The sequence below is a fragment of the Papaver somniferum genome, chromosome 2, assembly GCF_003573695.1.
Source record: "Papaver somniferum cultivar HN1 chromosome 2, ASM357369v1, whole genome shotgun sequence".
Lineage (NCBI taxonomy): Eukaryota > Viridiplantae > Streptophyta > Magnoliopsida > Ranunculales > Papaveraceae > Papaver > Papaver somniferum.
In genome coordinates, this window is record NC_039359.1 from 126888410 (window position 1) to 126902774 (window position 14365).

The following is a 14365-nucleotide window of genomic DNA, read 5'->3' on the forward strand; positions in this document are numbered from 1 at the left end:
ATCTTCCATTAATCACCACTGCCGATAATGAATGGCAGCATCATCAGTCACCTCTTCTCCATTTCTTCTTCTTGGTTTCATTCAACCTCGAGCAGTTATCATCATCATTCTATCACGACCAGTCATCATGATAATCAACACCATTCTTCGTTCTTTGCCGAGGTCTTTCCTCCTTCGGTAATGGAAGCAAAGCAATACTCGTTTCCCTTCGTGTTCTCTCTGTTGTACTTCATCATTTCAACCTCAGCGAGAATCCATAAAACTCCAGCAAAACTTCGAGAACGATTATGTAAACACCAATCCGTCAGCTGATCATGGTCATCAGCATTCTTTGATCATGATGGCAGCAGTTCTTCTTCCGTTATTTTGTCTTCATTAACCACTCATTTTGGTCGAGCACCAACACTGCCATCAGTTCATTCCCCATTGCTTCCATCATCTGCAGATCCGTCAGTACTCCCGTGATCGTCAGCAGCAACTCGAGATATCCATGCAAAGGAGTTGGTCGTGAAGAAGAGGAAATACGCGCGTGTGTTTGAATTTGAAGATGGGAGCCCCGAGTACATCCAGCGCCTGTCTTTAACACCATTCGAATTTGAGCTTCCCTCTTTGAATACTGGACTGTGCTTAGCATTTCCCTTGAAGGTGATATCCCCTTAACATAGTGGATGCCCTTTATCGTACATTGGGGGTGTCAATAGCACTTGTCCGATAAATTGACCATTTTGCTCTTTTAGCTTTCCAAGTTCTTGTTTTGCTCATAACTTCTTCATACGAGATCAAAATGACTTCGTTCTTTCGCCGTTGGATTTATCTTTTCGTCCTCTTCAAGATGAAAAGTAGAAATATTGTAATTGAATGAGTATCACTTTCTTTTTGGCCCTTCTCCACTTGTAGCTAGCTTGTTTTAGTGCACAACTAAGTGCCAATTCATTTCTTTTGGATGATTCACCTAATAGAACACAAATAAGAGAGAACAAGCGTAATATACAATAATTTGCAAGAAAATCAACAATTACTAGCATGAAATTGACACCAAATATATGTAAAATATGCACTTATCATATATGCACAAAAAATTGTAGACCGGAGGTCGACCAAATACTGTGGAATAATCAAGTTTTCATTCTATTTTCCATCACCATTTGCACAATGACATACAATAGACATAATCCTTGTAAACAAAATATTTTAACCTATCTTCCATCAATAATTGACATAATAGGCTTAACTTTTGTATTTGTAAAAAGGTCATTCCTTCTTTTATCAACACATACATATCGGCATATAAAGGACTTAACTTTTGACAAGGTATGGAACAATCACAGTTCGCGGACGCAAACATACATATCCCATAAAAAATTGCAATATATAAAACCATAAAGATTAATACTGCAAAAATCACCTTCCAAACAATTTTAGAATTTAAACCAATAAATCTAAAAACATGAAAATGAAAACGTTTGACATAGTTATGTGTAATCACAATAATGGCTATTCCAAACTCTAGTTATTCTTCTAAACAAACAAGAAAATAGAAGATTTACTAGGCATAATAAATAAAACATCTACTAGAAACCGATCACAAGATGAATCAAGGTTCACGTTCGCCAGCTTCACAGGTTTCGAGGCCTTTGAGCTTGTGATTCGTAATATCAACTGCATCTTCAGATAAGATATCCTTGTTGAGGAGTTCTTTAGCTTGTGACTTTACGAGACCAAAGTCAGTAGTAACCTTTTTCAACTCAATTCTAACCACATCAAGATCCTTCATTGTATCAACAAGTTGCAGTTTTGCTTCCTCAAAGTATTTAAGAAAGTCATGAACCACTTTAGTAGAAATCATATCCTCATTCTCAACATCTTGGTGTGAGTAGGCATAGTAGCATGAGGCATTAGGTGCACCATCTTCTACAAGAGTTCTTTTCTTCCTCCATTTTGATTCTAAACTGAAACCTTTCTCAAGAAATCCTTCGCAAAATTACCATAGAAAGATGAAGAGGACGACATTCTTGGTAGCCCAAACCTAGAGTATGCGTACGTGGTTTACATAACATAATAGGTTGGGTACTTAAGGTTTCTTAGGGAAGGAGTTTTTAGGGTTTCCTTAGTTGATCCGTGCCAGACATACGGGTAGCCCGTATGAGATCAAACTTGACCCAAGCGAGAGACAAGCGCCGTTTGAACACGACCTTGCAGAAAAACTCTATGCACAAGAGGAAATCATAATGACTCCAAAAATCTATGAAGAGAAACAAATTTTAGAGTGTATGAGTAGCACCTTGTTTAACCAAAAATAAAACAGGAATAGAAATTTCAAACAAATACTTGTGAGAGTATTTTTGCAAGGACACTCATGCTAAAAACGATAAGAAGATAGCTTGAGAGTCTGAAAATACCATTTTTCACAAGTATACCTGAATATATCTCTCAACCAGGATTTTTGTGTGAGAGATTTCAACCTTGTGATCAAGTAGCACAAGTATGAGCTTTTAGCTCATAAAATCAATATTGTTTTTGGTTAAACCCCTTTCTTCTGTACTTTGGAAGAAAACTGTTATGATGTGAAAAATTATCATAAAATTTACTATCATCATAATATGACACATAGTTTGAGTCCTTACCAGAGGGTTTTTGCCTTGAGGGAATCAACAACCTGTTGATAGTTTCCTTATTCCTTTTAGTCATCTCCTTCAGGATATTTCTCATATCATAATTTTTTCTCCTTTCTCCTGGAAACTTATTCACATCAAGGACAACATTATCTACTCTTTTGACAATAGGAGAGACTTGTTCCTTCTTTAAAAAATTTTTGTTAAGACTTTTGTCTGCTTCGGAGCATTTGAGGAACTCATTGAACTGACTTTCCTGGTAGCATACACAGGGTCTTTTTGTTTTCCAGAATATTTTTCCTCATAAAAGAGACATACTTTCTGATCACAAGAGTGATTAGACAGCACAGTCTTAACAGTGTCGTTAGGAGATTTCTTCCTTCCATGTGATGTAGAACATCCTTGATTGAAGGAAACTAAAACATCTTTTCTGAATGGAAAGGGTTCCGATTTTACTTCTGGAGCTGAAACATTTTCAGTCGTAACAGAAGTACTTGATATGTTGGACTAATTAGAGCATCCTTGAATAGAGAGTTTACTCAAGCGATGTTCAATTTCCAAAGCATCCTTTTTGAGGCTTGCCTCAAGAGATATACATGAAGAATGATCTTCAGTATTTTATTTGAACTTGCAGTCCCTTACAATACCAAGGAGAACATCGACATGATGTTTTAACCGACTAAATCTATCAACTTAGATTCTAACAAGATTTAGAATTAATTCACTCTCTTCAGCTGTTTCCCGTTCATTTAGAGAGATAGACTCTTTTGAAGGGTAATCGGAAAAACACATGTCGCATCATGTCTGTCTAGTTTGAACACAGGGTTCGTCTATATTTGAGATTGAAGAATCTTTCTCTTTAATAGAATTAGATGAGACAAAACTTTTGTTTATGTTGACGCGTTTATCAGAGATAGTACTCTTGTCCATAGAGTCAGATTGCTACAAACACAGACTTGTAAGGTCTTGAACGTGTTTTCCTGCTCTGATACCAATTAAAAAAGCGGGGGTCTAACAACCTCACCCAATATTTCGATTAGTAATCTGTATGGAAAAACTCCAATATACTTTCAAGAGAATCAACTAGACTCAATCTTAATAAAGTATATCAAAGAGTTATATCTCTCTTTCTTGATTCAATTCTTTCTCAAGCAAATAGAAATCTGCGAGTCTAATTGAATACAAGAGAAATCACTTGAACGGTACCAAAGACCAATGTTCAAGGATCAATCAATTTCAATCAACAATCAAAGGTCGGATTTCCAATTGATTGATTCAAACGCACAACCTGTGATATTTCAACTATATAACAAAATATAATGAGGAATAAAAATAACACAGACACCAGAATTTTGTTAACGAGGAAACTGCAAATGCAGAAAAACCCAGGGACCTAGTCCAGATTGAACGCCATACTGTATTAAGCCGCTACAGACACTAGCCTACTACAAACTAACTTCGGTCTGGACTGTAGTTGAACCCAAATCAATCTCACACTGATTCAAGGTACAGTTGCGCTCCTTACGTCTATGATCCCAGCAGGATACTACACACTTGATTCCCTTAGCTGATCTCGCGCCACAACTAAGAGTTGCTACGACCCAAAGTTGAAGACTTTAATAAACAAATCTATATCACACACAAAACTCTACAAAATAGATAAATTTGTCTCCCACATATAAACCTACAAGTTTTGTTCCGTATTTTGATAAATCAAGGTGAACAGTAACCAATTGATAACTCGGACTTATATTCTCGAAGAACAGCCTAGTATTATCAATCACCTCACAATAATCTTAATCGACACGGCGAAAGAAGATATTGTGGAATCACAAACGATGAGACGAAGATGTTTGTGACTACTTTTCTATCTTTCCTATCGCAGATATAAATCTCAAGCCAATCGTTACGATTGTACTCAAAATGATATCATCAGCAAGATCAGATCACACAACTAGGAGAAAGTAGTATCGGTCTGGATTCATAATCCCAATGAAGTCTTTAAGTCGTTAACCTGGTTTTTTAGAAGAAACCAAAGGTTAAAGGAGAATCGACTTTAGCTAATACAACTAGTATCACATAGGAGGTATGGGGATTAGGTTTCCCAGTTGCTAGAGTTCTCCCTTATATAGTCTTTCAAATCAGGGTTTACAATCAAGGTTAGATTGGTAACAAAGCATTCAATATTCACCGTTAGATGAAAACCTGATTAGATTCAAGCTAATATCTTTCAACCATTGGATCGAAAACTTAGCTTGTTACACACAAATGAAATGTACTATTTTGGGTTTATGTAATCGTACCCAAACATGAACATTTGTTGGTTCAACAATAGTTAACCAAATGGTTAGCCATATGAGCACTTTCATATCAACCATATTCTTCTTCACCATAACTAGTTCAAATGACTCAAATGAACTAGTTAGAGAGTTGTTCAATTGCAAGGAAATCTTATGTAACTACACAAGACACAGTCGAAGAAAAAACGATTTGATTCACTCGAATCGGTTCATGAAATTTATAGCCACGGTTTGCAATTTGTATTCCTTAGTTAATATAGATAAGTTCACAAACAATCGTCTTTAGATATAACCAGCTTGAGTTCGCAGACTTAAGTTCCCGGAAGGAGTTCTCAAACTCCGGAAGATTTTCTCGGGTGGAGAACTTCTGCCAGTTCGCGGACTGAGTTCACGACTCTTGTTCCGGTTATCTTGATCAACAAAGTTCGCAAACTTCGGTTCAAGGAAAAAATGACTTATACATATATGTGTTACCACACAATTCATATATCCATCATTGGTTATATGATCTAAACTCTCATTTCAATCATTGAAACATTCTTAGAGGACGTTATATAGTTGTTATTTACAAAATATTTTTCGTCAAGGCAATTTTCAAAGTGATTGAAACATAAAATGACTTTCGTCACTAGGTAAAGATGAACTTGGCCAAAGCGAAAGCTTACCAACACATATTTCGAGAAATAGATATGCGAGATAAACTCGGCTCGAAATAACAAATGTGTATAATCAAAGTCTATATAGCAAAACGAATTTTGTCTCAAGATACGAGATAGAGTAGATAGACTTTTGAGTGATAGATAAGTTCAAGTCTCCACATACCTTTTAGTCGATGAAGTTCCACCAATTCCTTGAGTAGTCCTTCGTCTTGTATGATGATATCCATGGAGTTCTTGAGCTCAACTACACTTTTTATCCTAGTCCGAGACTTAGCTATAGTAGACTAGAAATCAAGACTTATAGTTTTGATCACTAACATTGACAAACATGCTTGAGATAGCAAAGCATGCGAGTTCGCCCGAGCAATGTTCTAACAAGTTTATACTCAATCTTAAAATGAATATAAGCATGCAGTCATTTTTATACCTAGTATGAACTTTTTATGGCTAAGTGTAAGTTGAATTTTCTAACTGCAAATCTTATCTATGGCTAGGTTATTATTGAAAACCCTAATCGTGTAATGATGAACTCCTAGACGTCGAGGTGATTATTATTAGGAAGTTCAAAACACGATCTAGTCGTAGGATATCCTGAAACTGAAAAACTGAGAGAGGGCATATTCCCCTCATCAATCCTAAAGTTAAGTTAAAGATATTAATCAACTAAAATAATTATATTTATTAACAAAAATTAACCGGGGGTAATTTAGTCATTACCAAAAAATATTTGGATAAAAAGTTGTTCAATTTACTACAAAAGGACCATATTTTGTCATTTTGTGGAGCCTTTCAAGAATTTTCTAAATGCCCCTAAAACAGCTTTCTTAATTTGTCATCTTTATTGCGCCAACTCTTGGAACACACGGTTATACCGCATATCAAAACTTTGTCGTGTCATGTCGTTGTTGTAAACAGACATGAAATTGCGAGGGTACCAAATACACCACAATCTTTTGGATACCAATCTATAACTCTGATACCTTGCGTGATCTAATATAGACAGAGACAATCAAGAAGATAACAAACCACACGGTATACACTTGGTATGTAGTATTGGTTCGAAACCAAACACAACTACAGGGATCAATCCCAGTGTTTGGGATTAACGTACAAGTACAATTACTTCAATTATAACTTAAACAAATTAAAATGCGGAAAGTAAAGTAAAAGCACACAACAAGATTTTGTTAACGAGGAAACCACAAGTGCAGAAAACCCCCAGGACCTAGTACAGTTTTGAATACTCTCAGAACTAAGATGCCATACAAAGAACACTACCAACTTTGTATAGCCGAGACCAAGTAAACTACACCTAATTACCTAGTTTCCTCAATATCACTGCGCCTACAACCAATCCGTCCAGCGTACGTGAATCCTAAGATAGAGTCCACTATCTTAAGTTGCTTCAGCGGCTGTGAAGACTTCAAGGACTCAACTCCTTTTGATCATCTTCCAAACAATAATGACTAATCTGTTTGGTAACCTCTCTTCTTATCTCAAGAAGTTAATCAGGGATATTATAGTTGAGTTCACAAAGGCTCTTCGGTTTAAACTAATAATATCCTTTATTAGGTAAGATCTATAAAAATCTAGATTAAAAACTTAATCAGACCTAGATATACAAACTATCAGATTCGGATACTGAAGAATACCATCAAATTATAATTTACCGATATATACGACTAACAATAACAAGTCTATCAAATATAAACCAGATCTACTCGGATCCCAGCTAATCGATCAAGTTTGTGCACGAAGCAAATCACAAAGATACGAAACCAATAAGAAATTTTTTCGTCTTCAAATATATAATCTTCTTTGGTACATGCACAACCACTTATGATCGATCATGCACTAAATGGAGTTTGTTAACAAAGGATAATCAAAAGTCAACGTCAGATATAAATACAAATTTGAACTAGCGTTAATCTCTTGATCTAGTTTGAGTGACCTTGTGTCAGAAGAGAAGGCTCTCAAGAATAATAAAACTAGGTGCAATCAAGAGTTAACAACCTTTAGTCAATCAAATGAATAATCGAAAACTAAAATAACAATGTAATTCTAGTTTTACACCAACGGTACTAGCAAAAGCTTCTTGATATCAAAGAAGTTTTAAAACTAGCAGACGTATGAGATTTCGACTTATTAGGTTACTCTCCTCTCCGAGATAGTATTATGAATAATACTATTTATAGACCAAGGTAGTTTGGACACTAAAGAATTTCCATAACCAAAAATATTTTCAAGATATGTGAAAAGTGGGGGTACAACAACCACACCCAATATTTCGCTTAGCAATCTCTATGGACAAACTCCAATATACTTTTTAGAGAATTAACTAGACAATCAGACTCAATCTAGATAAAAAATATATCAAAGAGCTTATATATCAATCTCTCAATTTTATATATACTCAAGCAAATAAAAATATGCGAGTCTTGATCAAATACCATAGAGATAACTTGGATGGTACCAAAGACCAATATCCAAGTGTCAATCAATTTAAATCAACAACCAAAAGGTCGAATATTCTAATTGATTAAAAAACTCACAACCTGTGATATTTTAATTATATAACAAAATATAATGCAAAAAATAAATAACACAAACACCAGAATTTTGTTAACGAGGAAACCGAAAATGCAGAAAAACCCCGGTACCTAGTTCAGATTGAACACACACACTGTATTAAGCCGCTACAGACACTAGCCTACTCCAAATTAACTTCGGTCTGGACTGTAGTTGAACCCCAATCAATCTCACACTGATGCAAGGTACAGTTATGCTCCTACGTCTCTAATCCCAACAGGATACTACGTACTTGATTCCCTTAGCTGATCTCACCCACAACTAAGAGTTGCTACGACCCAAAGTCGAAGACTTTATTAAACAAATATGTATCACACAGAAAAGTCTACGGTAATAGATAAATCTGTCTCCCACGAATATACCTACGAGTTTTGTTCCGTCTTTTGATAAATCAAGGTGAACAGGAACCAATTGATAAACCGAACTTATATTCCCGAAGAACAACCTAGTATTATCAATCACCTCACAATAATCATCGACGCAGCGAAAAAAGATATTGTGGAATCACAAACGATGAGACGAAGTGTTTATGATTTCTTTTATATCTTGACTATCGGAGATATCAATCTCAAGCCAATTATTACAATTGTACTCGTACGATAGAAACAACAAGATCGGATCACACAACTACGAGAAAGTAGTATCGGTCTGGCTTCACAATCCCAATGAAGTCTTTAAGTCGTTAACCTGGTTTAGAAGAAGAAACCAAAGGTTAAAGGAGAATCGACTCTAGCTTAGCACAACTAGTATCACACACAAGGTGTGGGGATTAGGTTTCCTAGTTGCTAGAGTTCTCCCTTATATAGTCTTTCAAATCATGGTTTGCAATCAATGTAAGCTTGGTAACAAAGCATTCAATATTCACCGTTAGATGAAAACCTGATTTAGATTCAAGCTAATATCTTTCAACCGTTAGATCGAAAACTAGCTTGTTACACACAAATGAAATGCACGTTTCTAGGATTGTATAACCGTACCCAAACTTGTACATTTGTTGGTTCAACAATAGTCAACCAAATGGTTAGCCATATGATCACTTTCATATCACCATATTCTTCTTCACCATAACCAGTTCAAGTGACTCAAATGAACTAGTTAGAGAGTTGTTCAATTGCAAGGAAATCTTATGTAACTACACAAGACACAATCGAAGCAAAAACGATTTGATTCACTCGAATCGGTTCATGAACTATATAGCCACGGTTTGCAATTTTCATTCCTTAGTTTATATAAGAATAAGTTCACAAACATCATTTTTAGATATAACCTACTCAAGTTCGCGGACTGGGTTCGCGTTCACAAACTCCAGCAGAAATTCTCGGGATAAGAACTTCCGCCAGTTCGCGGACTTGGCTCGCGCCACCATGCCGGTTCTCTTGATCAACAAAGTTCGCAAACTTCGGTTCAAGGAATAAGAACTTATACATATATGTGTTTCCACAACAATGCTTATATCCTCCAATGGTTATATAATCTAAACTCTCATTTCAATCATTGGAACATTCTTAGTGGACGTTAATATTTTATAGTTGTTATTCACAAACTATTTTTCGTCAAAGTAAGCAATTTCCAAAGTGATTGAAACTTGTCATGACTTTCGTCACTAGGTAAATATGAACTTGGTTAAAGATAAAGCTTACCAACACATATTTCGAGAAATCGATAAGCGAGATAAACTCGGCTCAAAATAGCAAATGTGTATAATCTAAGTCTATATAGCAAAATGACTTTTGTCTCAATATAGGAGATAAATAGACTTTTGAGTGATAGATAAATTCAAGTCTCCACATACCTTTTAGTCGATGAAGATCCACCGGTTACTTGATTAGTCCTTCGTCTTGTATGATGATTGCCACGGAGTTCCTTAGCTATAGTAGACTAGAAATCAAGACTTATAGTTTTGATCACTATTGACAAACATGCTTGAGATAGCAACGCATGCGAGTTCGACCGAGCAATGCTCTAACAATCTCCCCCTTTGTCAATTTTAGTGACAAAACTATCAATACATACAGAATACAAAAAATAAATAAATTAACTTTTGTAGCTCCTATTCCATACGCCTAATCTTCAACATTACTTGAAATCTTCGTCACTTCCAAGTACTCCAATGATCCCAAAGGTTGTAAGTTCAGCATCATCGTTGTTCAAAATCCATAGCTATAACAACGAGAAAACAAGAGTTCTCAATCATTGTTATACAATGTCATAGTATCATTACACAACGTCAAAGTTCAATTGTATCACATCTTCAACAACAATATTATGGTGATATGTATCACTCCCTCTTAGTCAATACTCCATCTCACATGGAAACCACTCCCCCTCACATAATGATCCGAAAACCATATGTATTTGTAGTGTGAACTACATATTAGTTCTCCCCTTTTTTGTCAATAAAATTGGCAAAGGTACAAGAACGGGATCCTAATGAAATTTCCGAAAGAGACATTTCTTGACCAAAAGAAAGCAAAAATATATCATCTTATTTAGATGCAATCACAAAGCCTAAGCTAAATGCATTCATTAAGGAGTTTGTAAAGATACAAGTTAACCCCTATAATATTCCACAGCCGCACTCCCCACAAAGATTTGGCAATTAAGCACAAGTTCAATTAAGAACTCTCCCCCATAAAATGTCATTCCCGAAAGAACAACAAGAGCGACCTTAATTTCGAATGAAAAAAAGGATTTCTTTGGACATAACAAATCACATACAAGTATGAATTTGAATCCAAAAATATTCAATTAAACTAACCAGAAGAGAACCCATGATTAATTTAATCGACAAATTCTCAACATAAGTGAACTTATGGAGACTTAAAAACATACAATTAGATTAATCACAATAGAACCCATAATTAATCTAATCTAAATACACAACCAAACTAATCACAAAAGTAATCAATTTAACTGGTCATGCTCATCATAAGAAAACTTACTGCGCAACAACTAAATAACCAAACAAGATGATTAATTTAGTTGAATATGCTCGACATAAACTACCTCACGGAACAACAACATAGCTAATCATAAAAATAATCAACTTTGTCGTTCAATGCTCAACATAAGACACTTTACGGAGCCTCAAAGTAATACATAAAATATGGATCAGGGAAGATCAATACTGCGGAATACACAAGGATTCATTCTATTTTCCATCACTATTCGCATAACGACATTCAATAGACATAATCCTTGCAAACAAAATATTTTAACCTATCTTCCATCAATAATTGACATAATAGGCTTAACTTTTGTATTTGTCAAAAGTCTATTCATTCTTTTATCAATACATGTATATCGACATACGAAAGACTTTACTTTGGACAAGGTATGGTACAATCATAGTTCACGGACGTAAACACACATATCCCATAACAGATTTGCAATATATAAAACCATAAATATTAATACTGCAAAAATCATCTTCCAAACAAATTTAGAGTTTAAACCAATAAATCTAAAAACATGAAGATGAAAACGTTGGACATAGCTATGTGTAATTACAATAATGACTATTCCAAACTCTAGTAATCCTTCTCAAAAATAAGAATAACTTCTCATAAGAAGTTTCCTAGACAACAAGACAAACTTGTAATGCACATACAAGATGATTTGTCCTTATAGGGTAGAATGAATCTTTTTCGCATGGATTTACACCAATAATAGCTACCAAAGGCGTATAAAAATATTTTCTTAACAAATAAGAACATACAAAGTCAATAACGACTATGCACCATAGTTCACAAAGGATGATTGTGAACATTCAAGAATTCCGTAGCACTGCGTACTACTTTCCATTCTTGAACTTCCTTCTTTGTGATTCACCAACAACATTCTTGTAAAAGCTACAAATTAGCTTATAAGAGTAGTACTCCAAGAATCCAAGTGCCCAAGTTCGATAGAAGTGGAACAAGTTCAACGAAACGGAGCAAAACAATCAATAACAAGAGACAGGACAAATACCAATCTTAACTCATCCAAATTCAAGGTTTCTCATCTCCATGTTGAATAGAATCCAAATAGAAAGAGAGTGCAAAAAGAATTAGGTCAATCCGAGTTCGGACGAAGAAGTTACGGCCAAAATAAGTTTACTGAATATCGACGTCAAGTATGCATACGGTTTTGCAAACGAATTTTTGTATCCTGGAGCAGTATGCAGACGGGGTTTGCGAACTTAAACCCCTGAATTTTGGTTTTAAATGATGTTATGCATACTTGGTATGTGTACCATGAAGTCCAAACATCCCGAACTAATGTTTTCAAACCTAAACATTTAAGAACCTTAAACACAGATCAAGTTAGGTAGAAATGAACGATAAGCAAGGTACATGGATCATTATAAGTACTCAAACAAGTAATAAAAACATAAAACTTTCTCAAGTTTATAGACATACCTTTTTAGAAAAGTCCAACTGAATTCTACAGCCTTACCGAATATAATTTGTGCGTCCCAGTTGTTGTGCTTCCCTCACCGTATACATAGCAAGGAATTTCTTGGTGAGGATGCACTTTCAACACAAACAAGTTGTGTTGAGGTGAAAAATGTCTTGCTCACCATGGCACCAAGAAAGAGTTTCTTTCCAACAACTCTTAAATATTGTAGTGTTGAGAAACACCCAAGGAACTGTTTTTATAAGTCTATCAAAGAACTTCAAGAGAACCCAAAAAGATTTGTGTTTCTGATTTCTTGTTTTCCAACTTATAAAAAACAGTTTCTGCAGATAGTTTTTAGTACTGCGAAGGGAAACTCTTTTGATAAAAAGAGACCTCCTAGATTCTTCATAAAAGAAGACAATACCACTATCTTGATAGGAAGTATCAGGAATTGAGCAACGAATCAATTCATGCTTTGAGGTGATACACTCAGATAACTGAGATTTAAGCTCCTCTTGTAATTCGTTTAGTTTATCACAACTAATTGGATTACGCAAAGGAGGACCATTGCTCTCACTGATTATTAAATCAATATCAACCTCAACATGAATATTATTCATCATAACTTGATTTAGCCTGTCAAGAGATTCTTGCTCTTTCTGGAGGTATAACTCAACATCAAGAGATAAGCTCTCAAGCTTCTTTTCAATCCCTGAAAACACTTCAAGTGGTTTTAAACCTGGTGGAGGTTTAGATAGAATTTCTTCTACAGATTTTATTAAATCAGTCATGGAAGAGAATTTTGAAATCCTTGGATCTGGTGGTGCATTTATTGAGATAGCACTACTGTCCATAGAGTCAGATCGCTATAAACACAGACTTGTAAGGTCTTGAATGTGTTTGCCTGCTCTGATACCAATTGAAAAAGTGGGGGTACAACAACCACACCCAATATTTTTCTTATCAATCTGTATGGACAAACTCCAATATACTTTCTACAGAATCAACTAGACAGTCATACTCAATCTAGATAAAAAGTATATCAAAGAGCTTATATCTCAATCTCTCGATTTGATATATACTCAAGCAAATAGAAATCTGCGAGTCTTTATCAAATACCAGAGAAATAACTTGGATGGTACCAAAAACCAATATCCAAGTGTCAATCAATTTAAATCAACAACCAAAAGATCGGATATTCTAATTGATTGAACAACGCACAACATAGACACCAGAATTTTGTTATATAACATAGACACCAGAATTTTGTTAACGAGGAAACCGCAAATGCATAAAAACCCCGGGACCTAGTCCAGATTGAGCACACACTGTATTAAGCCGTTACATACACTAGCCTACTCCAAATTAACTTCGGTCTGGACTGTGGTTGAACCCCAATCAATCTCACACTGATCCAAGGTACAATTATGTTCCTACGTCTCTGATCCCAACAGGATACTACGTACTTGATTCCCTTAGCTGACCTCACCCACAACTAAGACTTGCTACGACCCAAAGTCGGAGACTTTAATAAACAAATCTGTATCATACAGAAAATTCTACGGTAATAGATAAATCCGTCTCCCATGAATATACCTACGAGTTTTGTTCCGTCTTTTGATAAATCAAGGTGAACAGGAACCAATTGATAAATTGGACTTATATTCCCGAAGAACAACCTAGTATTATCAATCACCTCACAATAATCCTAATCGACGCAGCGAAAAAAGATATTGTGGAATCACAAACGATGAGATGAAGTGTTTGTGATTTCTTTTATATCTTGCCTATCGGAGATATAAATCTCAAGCCAATTACTACAATT